The sequence below is a fragment of the Canis aureus genome, chromosome 22 (genome assembly GCF_053574225.1).
Source record: "Canis aureus isolate CA01 chromosome 22, VMU_Caureus_v.1.0, whole genome shotgun sequence".
In the NCBI taxonomy this organism is placed as follows: domain Eukaryota; kingdom Metazoa; phylum Chordata; class Mammalia; order Carnivora; family Canidae; genus Canis; species Canis aureus.
Genome location: NC_135632.1, coordinates 49687182 through 49704143, shown reverse-complemented (window position 1 = coordinate 49704143; position 16962 = coordinate 49687182). Strand labels below are relative to the sequence as shown.

Genomic DNA, 16962 nt, shown 5'->3' with positions numbered 1-16962 from the left:
ACTTCTGGGTTCTCTATTCTGTTCCATTGATCTATGTGTCTGTTTTTGTGCCAGTACCACACTGTCTTGATGACCACAGCTGTGTAGTACAACCTGAAATCTGGCATTGTGATGCCCCCAGATATGGTTTTCTTTTTTGAAATTCCCCTGGCTATTCGGGGTCTTTCCTGATTCCACACAAATCTTAAAATAATTTGTTCTAACTCTCTGAAGAAAGTCCATGGTATTTTGATAGAGATTGCATTAAACATGTACATTGCCCTGGGTAACATTCACATTTTCACAATATTAATTGTGCCAATCCATGAGCATGGAATATTTTTCCATCTCTTTGTGTCTGCCTCAATTTCTTTCAGAAGTGTTCTATAGTTTTTAGGGTATAGATCCTTTACCTCTTTGGTTAGGTTTATGCCTAGGTATCTTATGCTTTTGGGTGCAATTGTAAATGGGATTGACTCCTTAATTTCTCTTTCTTCAGTCTCATTGTTAGTGTATAGAAATGCCACTGATTTCTGGGCATTGATTTTGTATCCTGCCATGCTACCTAATTGCTGTATGAGTTCTAGCAATCTTGGGGTGGAGGCTTTTGGGTTTTCTATGTAGAGTATCATGAAGAGACTCATTTCAGACCTAAAGACACCTGCAGATTGAAAGTGAGGGGATGGAGAACCATGTATCATGTAAATGGATGTCAAAAGAAACCAGAGTAACAATACTTGTATCAGACAAAATAGATTTTAAAATGAAGACTGTAAAAAGAGACATAGAAAGACACTATATAATGATAAAGGGGACAATCCAACAGGAAGATGTAACAATTGTAAATATTTATGCACCCAACATGGGAGCACCCAAATACATAAACCAGTTAATAACAAACATAAAGGAACTAATTGATAATAATACAATAATAGTAGGAAACTTTAACACTCCACTTACATGAATGGACAGATCATTCAAACAGAAAATCAACAAGGAAAGAGTGGCTTTGAATGACACTGGAACAGATGGATCTAACAGATATATTCAGAACATTCCATCCTAAAAGAACAGAATACACTTTCTTTTCAAGTGCACATGGAATATTCTTCAGAATAGATCATATATCAGGCCACAAAACAGGCCTTAACAAATTCAAGATCAAAGTCATCGCATGCATCTTTTCTGAACACAATGCTATTAAACTAGAGATGAACCACAAGAAAATACCTGGAAGGAACACAAATACATGGAGGTTAAACAACATGCTTCTAAACCGTGAATGGGTCAACCAGGAAATTAAAGAAGCAATTAAAATTGGTGGAAACAAACCAAAATGAAAACACAAGGGTCCAAAACCTTTAAGATGCAGCAAAAGTGGTTCTAAAAGAGAAGTTTATAGCAATACAGGCCTAGTTCAAGAAGCAAGAACAATCTCAAAATCACAATCTAGCCATCCACCCCAATGAGCTAGAAAAATAACAACAAACAAAACTCAAAACTAGCAGAAAGAAAGAAGTAATAAAATTTATAGCAGAAATAAATGACATAGAAATTAAAAGAACAATAGAACAGATCAATGAAACTAGGAGCTGGTTCTTTGAAAAATCAACAAAATTGATAAGCGTCTAGCCGGAATCGAGAGAGAGAGAGAGAGAGAGAGAAAGGACTCAAGACGCAAATAAACAAAATCACAAAAGAAAGAGGAAATATAACAACCAACACCACAGAAACACGAACAATTATAAGAGAATATTATGAAACATTATATGCCAACATATTAGACAACCTAGAAGAAGTGAGTAAGTTCCTAGAAACATACAAACTCCCAAAACTGAAGCAGGGAGAAACAGAAAATTTGAACAAGTCAATTACCAGCAAGGAGATTGAATCAACCATCAAAAAACTCCCAACAAACCAAAGTCCAGGGCCAGATGGCTTCATAGGCAAATTCTACCAAACATTTAAAAAGGAGTTAAGGGACACCTGGGTGGCTCAGCGGTTGAGCATCTGCCTTCGGCTCAGGGCGTGATCCCAGGATCAGGGATCGAGGGGATCGAGTCCCATATCAGGGCTCCTTGCAGGGGGCCTGCTTCTCCCTCTGCTTGTGTCTCTGCCTTTCTCTCTCTCTTTCTCTCTCTCTCTCTCTCGAATAAATAAGTAAGATCTTTAAAAATAAAAAAGTAAAAAATAAATAAAAAGGAGTTAATATCTATTCTTCTCAAACTATTCCAAAAAATAGAAGAAGAAAAAGAAAAACTACCAAACTCATTCTATGAGGACATTACTATGATGCCAAAACCAGATAAATATACCACTAAAATTCTGAAAACTTCAAAACTCTGATGAAAGAAATTGAAGGTGACACAAAGAAATGGAAAGATATTCTGTGCTCATGGATTGGAAGAATAAATATTGTTAAAGTGTCTATACCACCCAAAACAATCTATACATTTAATGCAGCCTTATCAAAATACCAGTAGCATTTTTCACAGAACTAGAACAAACAATTCGAAAATTTGTATAGAACCACAAAAGACCCCAAATAGCCAACGCAATTTTGAAAAAAAAGAAAAAGCGAAGCCAGAAGTATCACAATTCCAGACTTTAAGTTATATTACAAATCTATTGTAATGAAAGCAGTATGTTACTGACACAGAAACAGACACATAGGTCAATAGAACAGAATAGAAAACCCAGAAATACGACAAATACCCACTATTTGCTTCAGGTGTTTTTTGTTTGTTTGTTTGTTTGTTTGTTTTTATTCATAGACAGAGAGGCAGAGACACAGACAGAGGGAGAAGCAGGCTCCATGCAGGGAGCCCGATATGGGACTCGATCCCGATCCCGGGTCTCCAGGATCACACCCCAGGCTGCAGGCAGCGCCAAACCGCTGCGCCACCAGGACTGCCCTCACTATTTGCTTCAAAAATAGCAATGGATCTAGTGGATGGAACTGGAGGGTATTATGCTGAGTGAAGTAAGTCAATCGTAGAAGGACAAACATTATATGGTCTCATTCATTTGGGGAATATAAAAAATAGTGAAAGGGAATAAAGGGGAAATGAGAGAAAATGAGTGGGAAATACAGAGAGGGAGACAGAACATGAGAGACTCCTAACTCTGGGAAACGAACAAGGGGTGGTGGAAAGGGAGGTGGGCAGGGGGTGGGGGTGACTGGGTGATGGGCACTGAGGGGGGCACTTGGCGGGATGAGCAGTGGGTGTTATGCTATATGTTGGCAAATTGAACTCCAATTAAAAAATAAAAAGAAGGAAAACCCACAATTATATGGTCAATTAACTTCAACAAAGCCCAAAAAAATATCCAATGGGAAAAAGACAGCCTCTTCAACAAATGGTGTTAGGAAAACTGGGCAACTTCATGCAAAAGTATGAAACTAGACCATTTTTTTTTACACCGTACACAAAAATAAACTCAAAATGAATTAAGGGCCTACATGTGAGACCTGAAACCATAAAAATCGTAGAGAGATCATAGGCAGTAATGTCTCTGAAATTGACAATAGCAACATTTTCCTAGATTTGTCAAAAATAAACTATTGGGACTACATGTAGAGCAAAGGAAACAATCAAAAAAACTAAAAGGCAGCCTATGGAATGGGAGAAGATCTTTGTAAATGGATACCCAATAAAGGGTTAGTATCTAAAATATATAAAGAACTTACACAACTCAGCACCCAAAAAACAAGCTATCCAATTTAAAAATAGGCAGAAGACATACACAGACATTCTCCAAAGACATTCAGATGGCCAACAGACACATGAAAAGATGTTCAATATCATCAGAGAAATGCAGATCAAAACCGCAATGAGATATCACCTCACACCTATCAGAATGGCTAAAATCAAAAACATGGGAAATAGCAAGTATTGACGAGGATGTGGTGAGAAAGGAACACTCATGCACTATTGGTGGCAATGCAAATGGTGCAGCCACTGTGGAAAACAATACAGATTCCTCAAAAAGCTAAGCATAGAAGTACACTATGATGTAATAATCACACTACTGGGCATTTGCCCAAAAAATACAAAAACACTAATTCAAAGAGACACATGCACTCTTATGTTTATAGCAGCGTTACTTATACAATAGGGCAAGTGCCCATCAATAGATGAATGGATAAAGAAGAGATAGTATATACACAGTGGAATATTATTTGGCCATAAAAAAGAAGGAAATCTTGTCATTTGCAACAACATGGGTGATAGAGAGCTAAAGTATAATGCTAAGTGAAATAGGTCAGAGAAAGACAAATACCATAGGATCTCACTCATATGTGGAATTTAAGAGACAAGCAAGCAAAGGGAAAAAGAGAGGTAAACCAAGAAACAGACTCTTAACTATAGAGAACACACTGATGGTCACCAGAGGGAGGTGGGTGGGGGGATGGATGAAATAAGAAGTGATGGGGATTAAGGAGGGCACTTGTGGTGAGCACTGGGTGATGCATGGAATTGTTGAATCACTCTGTCATACTCCTGAAATTAATATAACACTGTATGTTAACAATACTGGAATTTAAAAATATACACTTAAAAAGACCCCAAAACAATTGCCCTGCTGGCCTCCACAGTCCTTATCTCTGCCCAGGTCCTGCTCATGCTCAGCATCAAGCTCAAAGAGAAGCCAATTCCCCCCATTCCAAGACATCATGACCTGAGGCTACACCCTTCAACTGAATTACTCCTTTAAGAATAAGGAACCATGTAAATTGGGGAAATACAGTTCTTACTGTTTCTAAAACTGCTTGAGGCTCTATAGCACCCAGCCATGGGTGCTCTGTAATGCTTTCTCCTGGAACAAACCACATTCTTCTACTATTAAACCATTCCTATAGTTTCTCCTTTTAGCCCCTCCAACCTAAGCTGCCTTAGGTGCCTATTTCCAAGGCACTTCTGTAAACTTCTTGAAATTCTGTGGTTCATTATCTTTTCAACAAATTCAGTTTTGTTGATTTTATTTACTTATTTATTTTTTAAAGATTTTACTTATTAATTCACGAGAGACACACAAAGAGAGGCAGAGACATAGGCAGAGGGAGAAGCAGGCTCCCCAACGGGAGCCCGATGTGGGACTCGTTCCCAGGACCCCAGGATCATGCCCTGAGTGGAAGGCAGACGCGCAAGCACTGAGCCACCCCAGGTGTCCCAGTTTTGCTGCTTTCAGACAAAATTGGTTTCTGTTGCCTACAATCAAGTTCCTTGATTGACACACTTTATTTCTATTTCTCTCCTCTGTGTCCCAGTGTCCCTCATGGTCCCCAGCACACAGGAGGCACCAAATAGCTGTTGCATTAATGCCTTATGAACTGGCTCCTGGGAGCCACATCCCTTGCTCCAGGCCTCCACCAGCTGGCATCACTGTCTCAGACCACTCAGTCACATGGCAGAGCTTGGGCCCCCTACCTCCTTGTCCCCCATTCACTGCATAGTGAGGACCTTACCTTCCTTCCATCCAAACAGTGCTATCCTCCCCCCCGCCCCCCAGTCCAGAGGCAGAAGCTGTCTTCCTTTTGGATCAGTTACCTATAAGACCAGTACCTTTCAGAGCTTCTGGTCAGCCAACTATCCTGTTCTTCAAATTCTCCTTCCTCATCATTTGATTGAAATATACGTTGGGTGCTATTGACACCTAATATCCTATAGTTTAGTAACAAATAGGGCTGCATTTTTAAATTTTTCATTCTATTCTGATTTAGGATTTGGTTACTTTCAGTATATCATCAAACTGCAGCAGAAAATGATATGAGCCTTCTATCTACCTACAGATAAAGAGATAAATTCACCTGAAGTCTAGATTTCAATCCAGGCCTGGCAAAACTTTTGACATTTTCTGGACCAACTTTCTAAAAAATTTTTAAAATAAAATAAAATAAATTTTTTAAAAATCCAGATGACCATTGAGTGCAGGCCCATCATTTCATTTGAAGGTGTTATGGATGTATATTTTCTGTTTTTAGATTTAATATACTTGAATCAGTAATGCAAATTTGTAATTTGAATTAAAGAGAACAGAAAGGCTGATGGTGAAAAACAAATTACCTACCCCAGTTCCAATCCCTCATGGTGATCTCTCCTATTGGCATCTGCTTAGCTTTTCTCCATCTCTATGACTCTGTGGTCATCCTTTTGCCTGAGTGTAATTTTCCCATGTCTTAGATCAAGTTCCCCAGAAACAGAGCCTGATGTAGGTTTCGGGTGCATGCGATTTCTTGAGCACAGGCCTGAGGAGGACAAGGGTGAGGGGAATAGGCAAGGAGCTGAGCAGAGATGGGATCTTGGCTGGAGTTGGCCTGTGGCTGATCCCATGGGAAACTCAGGAGTATGAACTGCATCACAGAGCTGATCCCCTCTGAGGCAAAGTAATTTGAGTCAGTCATGGGCTGAGAGCTGCCCTGGTGGTAGAAGAGCCTTCCCCAATGGGTCAGTTTGCAGAGGGGTCAGCTGTTTGCTATCAAAATCCCGCCAGAGAATGGTGTTCTGGCATTGTAAAGGGGGTCTGGATGGGGCATCTGCAGTACCCATTCACCCCCTTTAGGTGATTTCTTTGGAATATATTCCAAGAAGTGAGATCATTAGATAAAATGGGGTAGAACAGGTTTGTAACTCTCAATATCATTTCATGGTGCACAAAATATAGGAGTTAGCCTAGGCTAAAGAAGACTTTGCCATGAGGCCATCTATCAAATGCAACAGTGAGAGGGGCAGGCCCCTCAGCTGGTGGAATGGAATATGCTACAAGTAGATTTGGGTAGGATAGGAGAGCTATCTCCCAGGTCCAGCAAGCCCAGGGTTTCTTGCAGAGAACTGCAGAGAGGGGAGGGGAGGCGGCAGTGGGCAGCAAGGGGAGAAGCTGCTCAGGGGATAAAGGCATTGGGTGCGTGGTCCAGATGGGTCCCGGACCACCACCCTCAGGTCCACTGAGTGGGGGTAGGGGTGGAGAGAGTCAAGAGGAATGGCTTCATGCTTGCTAAGAAACTAGTAGTATATCTTTACTTTGTTCCTATGTTTTCTTTATCAGATTTTCTCATTGTTATAAAAGATTTCAAACAATTCAGAAAGGTGCAGTACAGAGAGACACCCCCTGCCATTCTCCACCGTAAACTCATCTGCCAATAGCAACCACTGTTAATATGTTGCTTGATAATAATAACTATTCTTTGGTTTTGCTCATCTTTTTGAGGGAGGTAAACTCTTCCTCCTTCTCTTAGCTTACAGGTGTTTTCAGGTTCCAGATTCCATGAAGTATAAACAATATGAGGCAAAGGACTCAGATCCCAGGCAGAGTTTCCCTACGAGGCAACAGGGACCCTGGAGGATGCTGCTCCAGTTGTAGGCAAGAGACTCTGTCCTCAGGGCTACTGCTGTGGGACCTGGTGCTATGGGCTCCTGTTCGGCTTCCACATCTCTCACATTCCCCCTCCATACACATGTCCCTTTCCTGGCACAGAGGCAGGTTTCCTAAGGTGTCTCAAATACCTCTTTCTCCACCTTTAGCCATCAAAGTCACACCAACATGGTCTCTCCAGTTTGCATTTCTCAAAATTTCAGCATCAGGGATGGAGATCTGTTTTCATTCAAACTGAAATGATATTCCAACTGGTTTAATCCTGGAAAGCCAGAAAGGAAACTCCTGTTTATACAAAATCTAAATAATAAGGAAGCTCAAAGAGCCAGATGCTATTCTACACATCACTTCTCTAAGAAACAGATACAATGGAAACAGTGCAGATGGGGGATTCAGTCCCCAGAGCAACCCCAGAGCAAGGGGCAATCTTGCTTCTAGTTGCTGACATTCCTATATCCACAGGACCATGTAAGACAATCAAACGATAAGGAGAAAAACTTCCAGGCTCTGCCAAACTCTGGCCCAGTGGAGTCCATGATGTTTCTGCTTCATGCAGGCAGAGTTTGGTAGATCCACCCATTTATTGAATTCATGGAGCATCTACCATGTCTCTGGCTGAGTGCTAAGCGCTCTGTGGGATCCCAAATCAATAAAACAGCCCAGGTGTCTGGTTTTGAGAACACACTACACACAGTGTAATCTCAGGACAAGGAACCATTGTGCAGAGCAAGGTAGGCCAAAGAGCTGGCAGACTGAGTTCAAGATGTTGGAGTCACGTGCAAGTGTTGCAGCTTCCATACAGAGCTGTAGGGAGGGCTTCCTGGAGGAGGAAGGGGCATTTGTTGGATTCTGAGAGTAGGTGATAAGTTGACAGGTGCATGTGGGAACTGGCTGGGATAGAGAGGGACAGACCTTCTAGGTGGGAGTCAGGAGCAAAGAGGCATAGGCCTCAATTACAGTGTTCTGCAGTGAGGCAAAATTCCATGCAGCCAACACTGAGTGAAGGAAGCTGCTGGAGAAGACTTACGCTGGGGCCACATTCCAGAAAGTTTAAAAAGGCAAACTGAACAGTAGTGATTAGAGACTCACATTTAGTGGTAAAAGGATAAAGAAAAGCAAGGGAGTCTTTACTACAAAAAACAGCAGTGTTGTTCTTCTTAGGAGGCAAGGGGACATTGTGACCTATTACCTTGGGGGGCGCTTATACAGATATTTTCTCTCCAATAATTCATGAAGCTCTACAGGTCTGTTTTATTTTTCTATTTTTGTGTTTCATAGTGGCCCACAATAACCTCACCTTCTGCCAAAGGTGAAACAGTTCATATGTCCCTTATCTCCCTGAAGGGCTTTGTCATCTTTGGAATTTAGTTCACCTGGCTTCCTTATGACCTTAGTTCACTGATGAGCTCTTGCAGATTATCTGCCTTTTCATATTGTGGAAGGTGGGTGGGTGAGAGTGAAGTTCTCTTGTTGCTGTCTACATTCTAAGTTGGGACTTTTAATGTTGTAGCTCATGATGAAAAATGTGTTGGTATTTTTAAGGAGGAAAGAGGCAGTGTCAGCCAGAACATGTAAGGCTGGACAAGAGGGTACCTACAGGGTTGTCAGGGAAGTGAGGTTGGGGACTAGGTGGGAAAAAGAGGGCTTGGGGAGTCAGGCTGGGGGATGTGGTCAAGTCTGGAAGGCAGGTGGCTGCAGGAGAGGACAGAAACTGGAGCACACAGCCACCAGCTCAGGGGGCAAGGCAAGAGTCCAGCTGAGCTGCAGAGGCCTGAGTAGTGGAGGGCAGGAGAAATGGGAAAGGAGGGGATGCATGTGAGCAGCATGTGTAGCTGCTGGGTCAGAGGGGTTTGGGGCCTCAATGGTATGGATCTAAGAACATTCTGGGCAGAGGTGGTATGGGAGCGTGCCAAGATACTGTCAGTCAAGAGGTGACGATTAAGGTGATCTTAATTCCACATTTGGTGGTAGGTAAGGACATCTGCAGTTTTTTTTTTTAAGATTTATTTATTTATTTATGATAGACATAGAGAGAGAAAGAGAGGCAGAGACACAGGAGGAGGGAGAAGCAGGCTCCATGCCGAGAGCCCGACGTGGGACTCGATCCCAGGATTCCAGGATCATGCCCTGGGCCAAAAGCAGGTGCTAAACCACTGAGCCACCCAGGGATTCCTGACATCCGCAGTTTTAAATGAGGGAAATATTAGAACTTCTCCAAGAGCTACTGGGGATTCATTAAGAAAGTAAGGAAGGGCTTGGTGACACCCAACATGTAATGTTCCTCCTGGAAGGTGAGAAGCTTGTGTTTCAACAGTGGACTTGTGGGTAGTTAGTTTGCTCCCAGAATTCGTGTTTAATGTCCTGTCTTCTACTTTGCAATCCCATTAACATTATTGAGTTGAGTCTCATACCCACCGTCTGTAGTAGCCAGCTTTCCCTCCTTCCATCATCCCTGTGTGGCCATGGTGGTAGGTGTGAGTTCACGTCCTTGGAGGCCGGCCCTCCCATCCCTGGAATCCTTCACTGGGTGTCAAGTCATCCATACATGTATTGCCCTGGTAGAACTGGAGTACAAACAGAAGAGCTTATCCTCCACATTTGCAACTCAGCTCTGGAATCTGGAAGAACAGCCCGGTGTTCCTGTTACAAAAATACTGTTGGTTCTTCAACTTTCAATGATGCCTCAATCCTAATCCTAAACCTCATTCTCACTCTTTATATCTGATTTCTTTGAATATTTTATGTCCCACAACTTATGTCAAAAAGTCAGCCAAAACACTGGGGGAAGTTTCATTTTGTTCCTAGAAACTACCCTGAATTAAATTCTTCAAAATATAGAACAAGCAACATCAGTTTTATTGGTAAGGGAGTCTTTTGTTTTCTAATTGTCTGGGTTTAATTTGCATCATGGGCTCCACTGCCCCATAGGAGAGAAAGGAGGAACTTTCCTTGTGGTATTCTGAGAGCTTCTGGGGACCAGGATGGAAGATGATCCTATCAACCTTTAGTGGCTTTCTGGGGGGCATTGGCTGGGACATATTATACCCTAAGATGAAATAGACCATTACAGAGAGGAGTTTCACTAGAAGAGAGGCATGGAGAAAACAATATGGTACATGTATGGATATGTTAGTAATGTAAACCATAGGGCCAATGGTGCCTTGGTCTTGTTTTTTCTGACCTCCCAGCACACTCTAGGGAGTGGAGAGGGCCCCAGAAACTGAGTGTGCAACTTCTTGTCTTTCAATCTCCCTTCTCAGCACAGTGATTATGGTCTTTTCATAAAAAGTAGGAGCTATTCCTAAATCTGTCTTTGGCATTTCAAATGAATTGGCAACGATAAGTTCTTGGTTCTCATAATGCTCAGTGAAAGCGACAGTGCTTACTTTATTTTACCACGTTCTTTGTTTTTCCTTTACTTCTCCTAAAGTCCATCTTTACTTTATTCAGAAGGTCAAGCAAAGTAAATGTTTAAAAATTTGGGGTGGGTAAGATATATAGAGTAAACAGCACAAAGAGCACTGGTCTTAAATGTTCAGCTCAGTGGGTTTTTTGCAAATGTGAAAATAAATGAATAAAATAAACAAACGGGAGCAAGTAGAGGCTATTTATTCAGATCTTGCCATAGTAAGGGAGTTAGTACTTGTCTTTGGTAGGAACTCCAAGGCAGGTAGAAGGGTGGGAAAGCTTTATAGGGGCAGAAAGGATGGCTTCAGGAGTCCCCTGATTAGAGGCTGGAGGCAAGAGAGACACAGGTGAGTCAGAGTCCCATAGACTAGAAGCAGAGAATCCTATGTGATTGGTTAATGTAGCATATCTGATATTTGGTTTCACTGGTTGGCCTTGAATTAGAAGCAGGCTGTAGGGGCATTGGTGGCAAATACATACATACAGACAGACAGACATAGAGACATAAAATAGGGAAGCTGGCAGCTACTGACCAAGCCCTGACTCTGTTCTGGGCCAATTGCTGCAGAGATTGTGGTTTGGCTCTTGGGGCTTCTTATGTGAGTCAGAGTCCTATTGTTATACATGGTCTAGCCATTGTCCGTTTGCTCTTCTGCTTCTCACATGTGTCCATCCATGTCACCACCAGCCAGAACAAAGAGAGAAGTGTGTTTGAAATTTATTTAGTGTTTTTGAGCACATGTAGTACAAACAACGTTAGAGTCACTTCCTATTTATGGAAGGCCTCCACTGTATTTAGGGAGGTAATTGTTTAACGCAATCAACATAATACATGGAGTTATATCCAGAAAAAAATGCTTACCAGATGTTCATGAAAGATGTAACTTTGTCTTTCCTTATTTTTAAAAATATTTTATTTATTTATTCATGAGAGATACAGAGAGATGCAGGGACATAGGCAGAGGGAGAAGCAGTCTCCCTGCAGGGAGCCTGATGCAGGGCTGAATCCCAGGACCCTGGGATCACGATCCGAGCTGAAGGCAGACACTCAACCACTGAGCCACCCAGGTGCCCTGTCTTTCCTTATTTTTAAGCTTCTCTAGTCTGTGTGAAGAAGAAAATATGAAAAAGGAGGACAAGAAGAGAGTTCTCAGCGGGACCATGGAGCTTAGGAGGAAGAGGATGTGACAAAGAGGAAGTTGAGGTGCTGTGTGGGGCACAGGAAAAGAAGTGCTGGAGGTAAAGGGGGAAGGGGAGGAGCAACTGATGAAGGAGCATGGAGTGGGAGACTTCTAACAGGGAGCCAAAGGTTTGACTGCCATCACACCCTGCTTCCAAATAAATACAATTCTTGGCTGGGTGCATAGCTACCCAGAAAAAAAGAAATTACATTTTCCAATCTCCCTTGCAGGTAAGTGTGGCCACATGACTGTCTCCGGACCAAGGAGAAGGGATGTGCAGAACACCCATGCTGTTCTCCCATCGAGTAGAGGAGTGCCCTGCTCTTCTCCTTTGCTGCTGGAATGTATACATGGTGGTGATAAGTCATCTTGAACCGTTCAGATGAGGGGAGAACAAGGTTGAAGGAGACTTGTCCCTCCATCATAAGCCATCAGACCCTGCCCCAGACTGCTAATGTCTAGGTTGTTACAAGAGAGACAAGCAACCTCCATCTTGTTCAAGCCACTGTTATTTAGGTGTCTCTTACATTATGTTACCTCTGTGAGGCTTACCTTTTCTATCTACCCATTTATGTGCGCTGCTGTATATAATAGAATTGGATACTTTGCTTACCAACTCCCCTTGGAATCTGCCCAGAGACAAGCCCACTGCTCTTATCCCTAAGGCATCTACTCGGAGTAGCCTAAGGGGGAAGTGAAGCAATCACAATGATGCCAGGGGTGCCTTTTGGTTCTGACTTCATAGCATCCACCAGCACGCCAAGATGTTACCACACTTTGAACCCCAGAAGTCCACACACTGCCAGCCGGGCTCAGTGGACACTTAGAGCTGAAGAATGCCACGAGGCTGTTCTGGGGATCTTGTTGCCATCCTTTCTTGCACACAGCTGACAGCTTTAAGGCTCAGGACAACTTTTTTGGGTCCTGAATAGATGCATCTGTGTTGAGCATCATGGTTCTGTTCCAAATTTAATTTCTGCCCATTAGCTGTGTTGTTAATAACATAGGTTTACTCTTTTTCTTCTTCTTTTTCCATCAATTAGCATCAGGATCTAGAGTCAACTCCCTCTAAGACACTTGGGCCTCAAGGAGGCCCAGCTCCCAGCAACACTAGTGTTTATAAAATAGGGACCTCTTACCTTCCTGGAATATTGCCCAACTAAGTTAACATTCATAAAACTTCCTGAGATGTTCCGGGCACAAGCCATTACTCACAACATGTTGCTGTGTTCCAGTGTGCCCCTTATACTGCTAATTGCTGGAGTTCCATAATTCTTTGCCCTGGTCTGTGCAGAGGGTGGCCAAACAGTGGTCTCTCTACTATTTCCTCTTGCCTGGTTAATTGTTGCCAGACTTGCTGTTCTCTAGGCTAGAAATCATGCCAGCTGAATTGGCTTTGTGTTTGGGCATTTGGTTCCAATGATGCAAAATCCATTCTTGACCCTAATTATATGAAATATGCTTCAGTAATTTTCCACTAGGTGAATTAAAATAATGCCAGGACTGCTACTTGAACCTCTCCCCCCTCACTGTAACTTGATTAAGAAGAATTCAAGGATCTTGAAACATATCATGTATTTCTTCCAATGCTATTATACTCAGGATCCCTCAAGGAGCTGCCACAACCGGAGTCCAGTGCCAGGACTCCACTGAAAGGGACTGAGATGAATTGTGGGCTGAATTTTAATTGTGGATTTCCAACAACTGAATCTGGGCTTCTCTACCTTTCTCTCTCTCTCTCTCTCTCTCTCTCCTTCTTTCTTTCTACCCCTCTCTGTCTCTCATGCACAAACACATACAATTTGGCTGCTAAAAATCTTTGCTCCCAATTTTTTCCTATACAACTCCTTACCACACACCCATCCTTTTATATCTGTTATTCAGCAAAGTTTTGCTAAGGAGGCACTCCATTTTGAGAACACGGGTACCCCAGCATTTCAGCAGGCAGTTGTTTTGACTGCATTCCAGATAGATGCTTCCGGCCTCATTGTTTACCATGGGACACACACGTAGGCTCTTGTTTCCCCTCATTCTTCTTCGGGCACCAAGCTTCTCTGTGTTTCAGTGGTCACGGAAATCTCTCCTCGAAACACATCCTGTGAAACACAAAGACCAAAACAGCCCAAACTGGAAGGCTAACTTAGGGTTCTTATGCTTATTTCTTACTCCCTAAGTTCATCAGATTTTACACATCTTAACAGCATGTATCCTGTTAGCCAAAAGGGGGATATAATATTCTGTTGTGAGGTAAAAAATGTCCTTACTTTACTTCAGGTCTCTAAATGAACGCCAAACTATCGTACATGTCTAGTTCTTTAAGATACCCAAATGAGTATAGTTAAAGCTGGTCCCATTGCCAGGATGACAACTGGATTGACAGTGAAGCTCCTTGATCTCTATCTTTGCTTTAGCTCTTTGCCAAAGCCTCATATTCATTTATCTTTTCAGTGTGAGGTTGAGAAGCTCAACCCTGCCTTTGTTTCACTCTGTAATGAGCCTTGGGCCAGCTGATGGCAGGAATCCCCTTGGGCAGGTTTCATATCTTTGCTCTTAGAGAAGTCCTAGAAGACTCAAGAACCCCTAAACTGGCCACCACAGTCCAAGCCCAGGAGAGAAATTGGTAATTTCTCTCTCTTTCTTTTTTTTTTTTCTTTTAAATATTTTTTTTTCAATTTTTTATTTATTTATGATAGTCACAGAGAGAGAGAGAGAGAGGCAGAGACACAGGCCGAGGGAGAAGCAGGCTCCATGCACCGGGAGCCCGACGTGGGACTCGATCCCGGGTCTCCAGGATCACGCCCTGGGCCAAAGGCAGGTGCCAAACCGCTGCGCCACCCAGGGATCCCTTTCTCTCTCTTTCAACAGTGTTCTCACTATAAACTTCTTTAGGAATATGTCCTCTCCAGGTGAGCTGGGTTGCTCCTGGGTCCTGGGCTATATATCCATCAGGAAATTGTCCTGGCCTGCTCCCCAACTTCTGCATATTTTCTCTGAATTACCATGACAAGAAACTCAACTGTGGCAGCTCGTGGATCCTTCCCTCTAAGGTACTCTTCTGGAGAACCAGAATGCTACCCCTCTGAGACCCATCTCCCCAACCCCAGTTATCCTCAGTTCAATTCAGTATGCAAATGTCAAACACCTTCTCTATCCCAAACAAAATAGTCAGCATGTTCTTAATAATTTTTTAGTTTTGCATCTCTTTGGAAATCTCATGACAGCTATAGACCCTCTTTCTAGAAAAATGTATGTACATATAAATTTTTCTGGGCAGTCTCTTGAAGACAGACAAAAGGCTCTAGATTAAGAAGCTGCTGAATGAAAAGAAAACACATGAGACTTAGTAGCTCTGTCATTACCAACTTTAGGACTATGGAGGAACCCCTTCAAACTCTCCAACCCTTAGTTTGTTCAACCATAAGATGAGACTGGTAATACTTGCCCCATTCTTGTGGGATTGTAGTGAGGCTTTACCAGAGAATGGACACAAATAGAAAATGTTGTACCTGAGCACTCCCCACACATGAGAGTTGATAAGGATTTCAAAATCTCACCTTTTGGAAAGGGGGGAGGTAAGGATTTGTGATTGGTAGTGTTTTACAAATGGAAATTCCAAGGTGGACCAGAAGGCAGGCCAAATAGAATCTAATCTCATAATTACACAGGGACAAGAAGATGATTAAATATTGGGGGTTATGGAGTTTTTCCAATCAGTTTCGGCTTTGATTGCCTTAGGGAGCCCCCTCACTTGCCAACAGGGTAAAGAGTGACCTTGGCCCTCATCCCTGGAATCATTCCTGTTGGTCAATGTCTCTCTGAGGACTGCAATACTCAAGTGGGGAAACTGATTCAGCTAGAAATCCAATATGGCCATGATTCATTTGGCTCAGAACTAATCCAGGGGGAGGTCTGTTGGGGTATTAAAATGTATCCCCTTCACTTTCAGTGCTTTAATAGTAATCTCCAGCAGTTTTGCCCTTACTTCACCTTTCCCAAGACAATTGTAGGTTGAGAGTTTTGATAGTACTGCCAGAAATGTGATTCATTCTGAATATCTGAGCCTTATATTCTGTGTGAAGAAAGTTAAGGGTCCAAGGCTTTGCTTCCATTTGACCGTTTTGTCGATCCTCAGACCTGGAGCAGATATTCCACTAACAGGTGGGGAAGTTGGAAGCACTGGAAATATCTTGTTCAAAATATGTCAAAACTGGACAGAATCTCTTCCCCCAGAGGTTTCCAGAAGCTCCTTAAAACAACATGTGATTGTGTTTACTTCTAAAAGTAGAGCACAACAGGGCAGCCTGGGTGGTTCAGCGGTTTAGCACCTGCCTCTGGCCCAGGGTCTGATCCTGGAGTCCCGGGATCGAGTCCCACATCGGGCTCCCTGCATGGAGCCTGCTTCTCCCTCTGCCTGCATCTCTGCCTCTTTCTCTCTCTCTCTCTCTGTGTCTCTCATGAATAAATAAATAAAATTAAAATAAATAAATAAATAAATAAATAAATAAATAAATAAATAAATAAATGTAGAGCACAACAGCTTGGTGTACAAAGGTATGTCAGCAGCCCTGTGTGCCAAAGGTTTCAACATCCCAAAAGCTTGGGAAGCCAGGGAGGGAGGGAGGAAGTAACGAAGGCCAACAGAAAATTGAAGCCAGTGAAAATTCAGTGTCAGCAGTTCCCAAATGAACAGGAACTGGATCTGTAGCTAATGACTGGAGCAGGAACAAGGTCTAGGAGGCACCTGTCTGTGCAGGCCTAAGCAGCCTCTTCACAGGTGTGTTTCCTGGTCTGAGGACACTGGTCCCCTCCTTCTGTATTAAAGATTTTTCTGAGTAGAAAAATATTCTAACAAACCTTCTGTTTTCTTAGTTGAGAAAACAGATTAATAACACTGGCTGCTTGGAGAGTCACTAAAGATACTGTGTAACAACAAAAATTATAAAAAATAGATAATAACAAGGAACATTTGTATTGGGCTTTCCAGTGAACCTCAGACTTAGGAAGACTTATTCCTTTGATC

The 16962-nt window shown here is 42.5% G+C and overlaps 1 long non-coding RNA gene across 1 annotated transcript; it reads right to left on the bottom strand.

Annotated features, from left to right (window-relative positions):
- Positions 1 to 6057: 6057 nt before the first annotated feature.
- On the bottom strand, positions 6058 to 9963 carry LOC144294395 (uncharacterized). The gene is made up of 3 exons (XR_013361793.1): positions 9769 to 9963; positions 7485 to 7615; positions 6058 to 6229 (listed from the first exon to the last, which is right to left on the bottom strand). It is a non-coding gene; the product is annotated as an uncharacterized LOC144294395 (long non-coding RNA).
- Between the last annotated feature and the right edge of the window lie 6999 nt (positions 9964 to 16962).